Below are 6858 nucleotides of genomic sequence, written 5' to 3' on the forward strand. Positions count from 1 at the left end.
CTATAAGAGAATGGTTTCCATTACTTTGAGAAATGGATTCTTATATCAAACTATAGCTATTGCATTAAAGAAGAAAAGAAACTAATAGAAGTCGAAGACGCGGAATGATAGTGAATAGAGAGAAAGATTCTTCTGATTTTCTTGTTTCTATCTACTAGACGCCGTAGAGAATTGAGAATTTTCATGTCTTTCAATTCTCGTACTCGTAATTGGAAAGTTATGGAAGGAGACCCATCATTTTGCAATGAAAACAACATATAAAACTCTGGACAATTTCGAAATCAGGCCAAGCGTCTTAATACATATGCAAAAAAATTCATTATTGGCCCACCATTGATTAGAAGATTTAGCTTGTATGAATCGCTATTGGTTTGATACGAATAATGACAATCGTTTCAGTATGTTAAGGATACAGATGTATCCACAATTCATTTAGAGTTACTTAATAGTCTATTTCTTATACCATATCTCTATCCCGTGAAATTCTCGAGCCAAAAGATGGATGCATATGCTGTGTTTCATTTTGCTAAATGATATCAATTAAATGGTGTATCAATTCCATAAATTGCATATAGCAATAAATAAATCAGCAAAATTCTTTCTAATATTTTAGATAGAAGAAACATTTCTTCTATCTAAAATATTAGAAAGAATGTACCCTTCTATCCAAATCCAATTTGCATCGATAAAATAAATCCAAATTCCAGTAGTAGATGAATAATTGCAAATTTGTGTGTGTACGAGATTAGAATAACTTCAAAATAACTGACATAATTTTGTATTTTTCCTGATCAGAAAAATACATGAAAAAGAAAGGAGGTAGAAAAATTTTTGGATTTATGGTTAAAGAAGAAAAAGAAGAAAACAGGGGTTCTGTTGAATTTCAAGTATTCAGTTTCACCAATAAGATACGGAGACTTGCTTCACATTTGGAATTACACAAAAAAGATTTTTCATCGGAAAGAGGTCTACGAAGACTTTTGGGAAAACGTCGACGTTTGCTGGCTTATTTGGCAAAGAAAAATAGAGTACGTTATAAGAAATTAATCGGTCAGTTGAATATTCGGGAGCAGTAATTTAATCGTTCAAATTTTTTTCTTGTTTTATTATTTTTTTAGTAGTCTTATAGTAGTCTTAGATTTTTCATTTTGATGAGCCTCGCTTTGAGGAATTCATGGAATAATCCATTTTCATGGAATAATGAATTAAGGAAGAAAGGATATGAGTCTACCGCTTACAAGAAAAGATCTCATGATAGTCAATATGGGCCCTCAACACCCATCAATGCATGGTGTTCTTCGACTGATCGTTACTCTCGATGGTGAGGATGTTATTGATTGTGAACCCATATTAGGGTATTTACACAGAGGAATGGAAAAAATCGCGGAAAACCGAACTATTATACAATACTTACCTTATGTAACAAGGATATAGAGAGATTGTAGAAAGGGGATAGGATAGTTATTTTTGCAAGAGACTTGTTGTAAATTCCTTAACTTAAGAAAGAAAAAAGAATAAAAACACAGATACATAACATAAAAAAAAGAATAAATAAGACGAGATTCGACCTCCCCCTACATATTTAATTTCCTCTCCTATACAAAAACTAGCAAGACCCACTCCATTGGTAATTCCATCAATAACACCCTTATCAAAAAACTCCGTGAGTTCGGTTAACCCTCTTATACCGAGGGTAAAGACCCTAGTATAGAAAATATCTATATAACCACGATTATATGACCAACTGTATATATTTTTTTTTACTTGATCTAAAAATTCTTTTTTAGGATTTCCTTTGTAAAAAGAGTTTATTAAATCCAAATTCTGAAAAAAAGAATAAGCGGATCCATAGAAGATATATGCTATGAATAAACCAAAGATAGCTAGACTTACAGAAGAAATTGCATTAGTAATAAATTCATATGAATTTACAAAAGAATTAGAACTTTCCTGGGTAAAGTTTATTGAGGGAGTTAACCACTTTGATAATATGGTTAACTCTGCTATTCCATTACCAATTCCTCCATTATCAAAAGAGATTCCTATGAATCCAATGAACAAAGTGAAAAGTAGTAATATAAGAAGAGGAAATAACATAGTATTTCCCGTTTCATGCGGATAGGCAAAAGTTTTTTTAGCCCCAAAAGACGTAGTAAAGGATCCTATCCTATTTCTTGTATTACCTTGAATTTTTGGTATATTTTGTGAAAAAAAAGAAACTCCACTCTTCGTTGTTGATAAAACGAAATCCCTATTCACTCCTTTGGGTATCCTTTTTCCCCATAAGGATATTGAATACAAGGAACTCTCTTTAGTGCTACTGTAATTTTGAAAATGAACACGCAAATACCCATCAAATGTAAGTAAATATATCCGAAACATATAAAAGGCAGTTAATCCTGCAGTAAAGGAGGCTATTATTCCAAAAAAGGGCGAATACAACCAACTATTACTAAGGATTTCATCTTTGGACCAGAAGCAAGCAAGAGGTGGAATACCACAAAGAGAAAGTGTACCCCATAAAAAAGTAGTTCTTGTGATTGGAATGTATTTTCTCTAAACCGCCCATAAGAACCATATTTTGACTTTTATCTGGTGAATATCCAACAAGAGGTTCCATTGAATGAATAACGGATCCGGATCCCAAGAACAATAAAGCTTTTGAATAAGCATGAGTGATCAAATGGAATAAAGCAGCTTGATAAGAACCTATACCTAGAGCTAACATCATATAACCCAATTGAGACATTGTAGAATAGGCTAAGCTTCTTTTAATATCTCTCTGAGCAAGAGCTAAAGTAGCTCCTAAGAATAGTGTTATTGTACCTACTAAAGAAATAAAACTCATTATCAAAGGTAAAGATATGAAAAGAGGAAGAAGTCGAGCTAGAAGAAAAATTCCCGCAGCAACCATAGTTGCTGCGTGTATAAGAGCCGAAATAGGAGTGGGCCCTTCCATAGCATCGGGTAACCATACGTGAAGAGGGAATTGTGCGGATTTCGCAACTGCACCAAGGAATAATAAAAAAGCACACAAAGTAGTAAGTAAAGAGTTAATTCCATTATTAGGAATCCAGTTATTAGCTATTTTGAACAAATCCCTAAACTCTAAACTACCTGTTATCCAAAAAAAACCTAAAATTCCTAATAATAGACCAAAATCCCCTACACGATTAGTTACAAAAGCTTTTTGACAAGCACTCGCTGCGATTGGTCGTGTAAACCAAAAGCCTATCAATAAATAAGAACACATTCCCACGAGTTCCCAAAAAAAATAAATTTGTATCAAATTGGAGCTAGTAACCAATCCCAACATGGAAGTATTGAAAAAACTTATATAAACAAAAAATCTCAAATATCCTTCATCGTGAGACATATAACCATCACTATAAATAAGAACCAGGATTCCTACAGTAGTAATTAGTATTAACATAATAGAAGTAAGTGGGTCAATCAAGTATCCAAATTCTAAAGAAAAATCATTATTGACGGTCCAAGACCATAGATATTGATAGATCGAACTTCCATTTATTTGTTGAATAGACAGTTGAACTGAGAATACCATAGCTATACTTAAGAGTAAAACACTAGGAAAAGCCCATATGCGACGAAGATTTTTTGTTGCTGTCGGAATAAGAATAAGGCCAAATCCCATTGACATAATAACTGGAAGTGGGAGAAGAGGGATTACCCATGCATATTGATATGTATGTTCCATAAGAAAAGAAATTGCAATTTTTACTTCAATTTTTACTTCAATTTTTCTATAAAATTGTTTCCGATTCACCAAACCAATTCTTATCTCTTTCTGAAAGAATAAATAAAAAGAATAAGAAAAAATACTGAAATTCTTAATTTTTCCAAAATTTATCTCATTGAAATAATTAAAAATTAAGAATGGGTTTAGTTGGTTAAATTAAAAAAGTTAATAAAATAACTAGGTAACGAAGTTATTTTATTAACTAAATAAAGATATTTATAAAAATAAAAAAAAAAAAGTGGAATCATTTTACTTTCTATTCATAATTCATTTTTATATTTCTTTAAAACAAAGATGAAACAGCTCTCTTGTTCCATAATTAACTGATTGAGTGAATTCCAATGAAAACCTATGTTTATAAGAAATTATCGAATAGTCCTTACTTCATATAGAACTAAAATTCTAATGACTATAAATTACCTAAGTTTTAGAATGTCTTGTTTAAGAGACTCAGTATTTTTTGTTTTGATTGGAATTCCTTTCCTTTATGGAATACCATTCTGAACTTAATTAACTATTTTCATTTTCCCTTCTTTTTATCCCCCCGTCTTATCTTATATGGGGGATAGGCTTCCATACCATATATCTATATATGGAGTATACTTGATATATAAATAGATATAAATAGATTTAAATGAGAAACCCTTCTATATATTCTATATTATTAAAAAAAAAGTATAAAATATATAAAGAAAAAATGTTAAAAAATTCTTGTTGTCTTATCCGCATTAGACAAAATGAAGTAAAAAATAATTCAAAATTTAAGTATCTTTCAGTATCTAAGTATAAATACTAATAAAAAGAAGAAAGAAGGATTGATTTGCAGCAATAGATGTCTTTCACATACAACTAGAAAAAAGTAATTTCCTTTTTGAATGGCAGTTCCAAAAAAACGTACTTCAATGTCAAAAAAGCGTATTCGTAAAAATATTTGGAAGAAAAAGACTTATTTTTCCATAGTACAATCTTATTCTTTAGTAAAATCAAGATCATTTTCGAGCGGTAATGAGCATCCAAAACCAAAGGGTTTTTCTGGGCAACAAACAAATAATAAGATTTTGGAATAATATGAATTGACTTATCAAAAAAGAATTCCAATTATTTAATAATTTGGATTCTTCTTTGAATGTACTTTTATGTGTCGAATTACTCGGTACAATATTCTTAGAACAAAAAACCCCTCTTATCTTATATATACAAGAAAAAAAAAGTTTTGTTTGGTATACTGTGTGCTAAGTATTCTTTTCCTATCAATGAACTTTTCATAATTTTCCTAATAGAATCCTCATATTCTATTAGGAAAATTATGAAAAGTGGAGTATTCTTACAATAGGACTTACAACTTCCACCTATCTTCTCCAAAATCATAAGGTTAGTAAATCTTATTAATAAGAGCATAAAGACTTTCATTCTAGAAATTTTTAAAAAATCCAAAAAGCCTTTTCTATTTATCCATTTTATTTTAATTTCATCATTAAATAGAAACCCTTTTGGATTTTTTTCATTGTATTGAAAGAATTTTCAAAATGTAAAGGGGAAATTAATTAGAAAAAATTAGTTCTATAATTGCAAGTTAGAAAAAAGAAGTTCCAACTCTTTCAAGCAGTGTTTGTGTTTCTATTGGGCAAAGCAAGAGTTTATTGTAAAAAAAAAAAATGGAAACGATACTACCAAACGAAGTCTATTTTAATGAAAACTCTAATGTTCCTAAATTTTATGGACTTTCCCAATATCGACGATTCCCAAGATAATAGCTATTATTCTTTTAAGTTACCTATTATTTGAAGTTAGCCGCCATGGTGAAATTGGTAGACACGCTGCTCTTAGGAAGCAGTGCTCAAGCATCTCGGTTCGAATCCGAGTGGCGGCATTCTTGAAAAAGAATACAATAGATTAGAAATCAATTCGAAATTTACAATTTTGTAATGGGACCTTCCCCTTATGCTATTTGCAACTTTAGAACATATACTAACTCATATCTCTTTCTCAACGATTTCAATTGTGATTACGATTCATTTTATAACCTTATTAGTTCGTGAACTTGGAGGATTACGCGATTCGTCAGAAAAAGGAATGATAGTTACTTTTTTCTCTATAACAGGATTCTTAGTTTCTCGTTGGGCTTCCTCGGGACATTTTCCATTAAGTAATTTATATGAGTCATTGATCTTCCTTTCATGGGCCCTGTATATTCTTCATACCATTCCTAAAATACAGAACTCTAAAAATGATTTAAGCACAATAACTACGCCAAGTACTATTTTAACGCAAGGCTTTGCCACATCGGGTCTTTTAACTGAAATGCATCAATCCACGATACTAGTACCTGCTCTACAATCTCAGTGGTTAATGATGCATGTCAGTATGATGTTATTAAGCTATGCAACTCTTTTGTGCGGATCCTTATTATCTGCCGCTATTCTAATCATTAGATTTCGAAATAATTTCCATTTCTTTTCTAAAAAGAAAAAAAATGTTTTAAATAAAACATTTTTCTTTAGTGATATTAAATATTTTTATGCAAAAAGAAGTGCTTTAAAAAGAACCTCTGTCCCTTCATTTCCAAATTATTACAAATATCAATTAACGGAGCGTTTGGATTCTTGGAGTTATCGTGTCATTAGCCTAGGATTTACCCTTTTAACCGTAGGTATTCTTTGTGGAGCAGTATGGGCTAATGAGGCCTGGGGATCCTATTGGAATTGGGATCCTAAGGAAACTTGGGCATTTATTACTTGGACCATATTCGCAATTTATTTACATAGTAGAACAAATCCAAATTGGAAGGGTACGAATTCTGCACTTATAGCTTTGATAGGATTTCTTATAATTTGGATTTGTTATTTTGGTATAAATCTATTAGGAATAGGCTTACATAGTTATGGTTCGTTTACATTAACACCTAAATGATTACATAAAATAAAACCTTCATGAAATGAAGGTTTTTACTTTTATGTTTTATTTGAGAACCCCTTGAACGCCTTATCAAAGGGTTCTCAAAAATTCGAGATAGATCTAATTATACTTTTTTACTTATTTCTGCATTATATACTTTTTTACTTATTTCTGCATTAATAGAGCAGACGAGTAAAAAAAAG

This window comes from Triticum urartu, unplaced genomic scaffold (genome assembly GCF_056163025.1).
Source record: "Triticum urartu cultivar PI428250 unplaced genomic scaffold, HENAU_Tu73 scaffold1494, whole genome shotgun sequence".
Lineage (NCBI taxonomy): Eukaryota > Viridiplantae > Streptophyta > Magnoliopsida > Poales > Poaceae > Triticum > Triticum urartu.